We start from the raw sequence: 2,852 nt of genomic DNA on the forward strand, positions 1-2,852 counted from the left end.
GTGACCCTATGAAGGAGAGTCCTAGAGGCTTCGGTGTCTTTCATCCTCTGTCCAGGTTCATAGGGTTTCCAGAAGCAAGCTATTATGGAAGCGGATGCCACTCCTCCTTCCAAACTGATAAGTGAAAGAAAGGAAATAATAAGGCCTTTTATTGGCAAAATCATCATTAAAGTGTTACATTTTCTTCTACCACAATCCACAATTAACACCTTTAGTGCCAGCAGGCAGGAAATTAAGAATCACATGGGGCTGGGAAAATCTGTAGTTGGGGACCTCTCCAAGTTATTGAAGAGTAATGACGTCATTTTGAAGACGAAGATGCATGATTCAGACCATAGCCTTTTTGATAATTTGCTATACATCCAAGAAATGGACAATGAATAAAGATTACAAAAGAAGAATTTATGTCTTTGAGCTGTGGTGTTGGAGAAGAACACTGAACATCCCAAGGATGGCCAAAAGAACAAATAGATACATTTTGGAGAGCATGCAACTGGAGTGCTCTTTGGAGGCAAGAATGATGAAACTTTGCCTCACAAACTTTGGGCATGTTTCTAGGAGGGGCTATTCCTTAAAAAGGAACATGATGCTAGAAAGGGTGGAGAGTCAGCAAAGGAGAGGAAGGCCCTCATCCAGATGGCCTGACAGTATGACTACCACAATGGTCTCTTTCCTGTGTGTCAGGAAGTGTGAACATGGCACATAATAGAACAGAGTTCAGATCTTTGTTCATGGAGTCACCATGAGTTGTATTTGACTCCATGGCACCTAACAACAACAACAACTACTACTATAAGACTAAATAATAAAATCTCTTTTACTTCACAGAGCCCTTAAAGGTGAATTAAGTGTAAAAGGATGTATAAAAAGAGAGGGGGAAAAAAGGAAATGATCACAATGGAATAAATTTGTCACTTTTCTTTTTCTTGTGCATATTATTAAATAATGTTAGGGGTAACTTAAAATTTTTTTTGTTAATGTTGTTGTTATGGGCCGTCAAGTCACCTACAAATCATAGTGTCCCTATGTACAATAGCTCTGAAACCTGTTCAATCCTGAGCCATCCTTATTGTCTCTGACACATCTACCCCATTATGCCAGTCACTGAGCCAATACATCCCATCAAGGGTCTTCCTTTCTTGTGCTGTCTCTCCACCCTCCCAAGCATGTCTCCTTCCAAAGTCTGGTTCCTTTTTGCAACATAATCAGAGTGTATTGGATGGAGCTTCAGAATCCTTGCCTCCAAGTAGCAGCCTGGTTTCAACCTCTCCAGGACGAACCTGTTTGTTCTCTTAGCAGTCCATGGTATATTCAGATACTCTTTTCCAGCACCACAGCTCAAAGGCATCAATTCTCCTATAATCTATAGTCATTGTTTGGCTTTCTGATGCACAACATGCAATTGAACCTTGGTCTCCAGTCTGACATTGTTGCTCTTCGGTATTCTGGAGATGTCCCTGAGAGCAGACTTTCCAAAGGGAATTTGTCTTTTGATTTTCTGACTGCTAGTACCAAGAGTGTTGACTGTGGAGCCAAGCAAACTATTGCTAATCAACTGAGAATCTTTAGTTGTTTTGTTTTTTATATTGAGCTTCAATCCATTTTGAAGGCTGCAGTCCTTGACATTCTGCAGTAAGTGCTTTAGGTTCTCTTCAGTTTCAACAAGCAAGATTGTGTCATCTGTATAACACAGGTTGTTGATGAATGAGTCTTCCTCTAATTCTGAGGCCACAGTCCTCCTCATAGAGCCCCACCTCTTGTATGTTCTATACCACATATATATTGAAAAAGTATGGAGATAGGACACATCCCTGGTGTACACCCTTCCTGATTTTGAACCATGCACTGTTTCCTTTTCTGTTCTGACGACCGCCTCCTGGTGCATGTATAGGTTTTGTATAGGCACAATCAAGTATTCTGTAATTCCCATTCTTCTCAGAGTTCGTCACAGCTTGTTGTGATCCACACAATTACAAGTCTTTCCATAGTCAATGAAACACAAATAGACATTCCTCTGGTACTCTCTGCTTTCAGCCAAGATCCATCTAACATTAACTGCAATATCCCTACTGCCACAGCCTCTTCTAAACTTTTCTAAACTCATCTGGCAGTTCTTTGTTGATGTACTGTTCCAGTAGTTTTTGGATAATATTCAACAGAAACTTGCTTGCATGTAATATTAATAATATTGTTTGATAATTTTCACATTCTGTCATGTCACCTTTCTTTGGCATGGGAATAAATATAGATCTATTCCAGTTAGTTGGCCAAGTGCTTGTTCTCCAAATTTCCCGGCACAACTTGATGATCACATTCAGGGCAGCATCTGTTGAAATATTTCATTTGGTACGTCATCAATTCCTTGGGCCTTGTTTTTTGTGTTGTTTTTTTTTTTTTGCCAATTCTTTCAGAGCAGCTTGAACTTCATCCTTCATCACCACAGGCTTTTGCTCATGCATTTTTTCATTAAGTTCTTCTAGTGTCAGCCAATGCTTTTTAGTACAATGACTCTGAATACTCCTTCCATCTTCTTTAAATGTTTCCTGGATCATTCAATATTTTGCTTATAGCATCCTTAAGCATTTCAAGTTGAGGCTTGAATTTGTTATTCAAGTCCTTCAGCTTAAGAAATACTGAGTTTGTTCGGCCCTTTTGATTTTCCGACTACAGCCTTTTTGCACATTTCACTATTATACTTTGCTTTGTCTTGACGTGTTGCCCTTTGAAATCGTCTGTTTAGCTCCTTAATTTCTTAATTTCTTCCCTTTGCTTTGGCTTCTCGCCTCTCTAGTGCAATATTTAGATTCTCTTCTGGCATCAATTTTGTTCATTTCTTCCTCCTCTGCTATTAT

This window comes from Elephantulus edwardii, unplaced genomic scaffold (genome assembly GCF_000299155.1).
Source record: "Elephantulus edwardii isolate Elephantulus edwardi_28Jun2011 unplaced genomic scaffold, EleEdw1.0 scaffold00119, whole genome shotgun sequence".
NCBI lineage: Eukaryota > Metazoa > Chordata > Mammalia > Macroscelidea > Macroscelididae > Elephantulus > Elephantulus edwardii.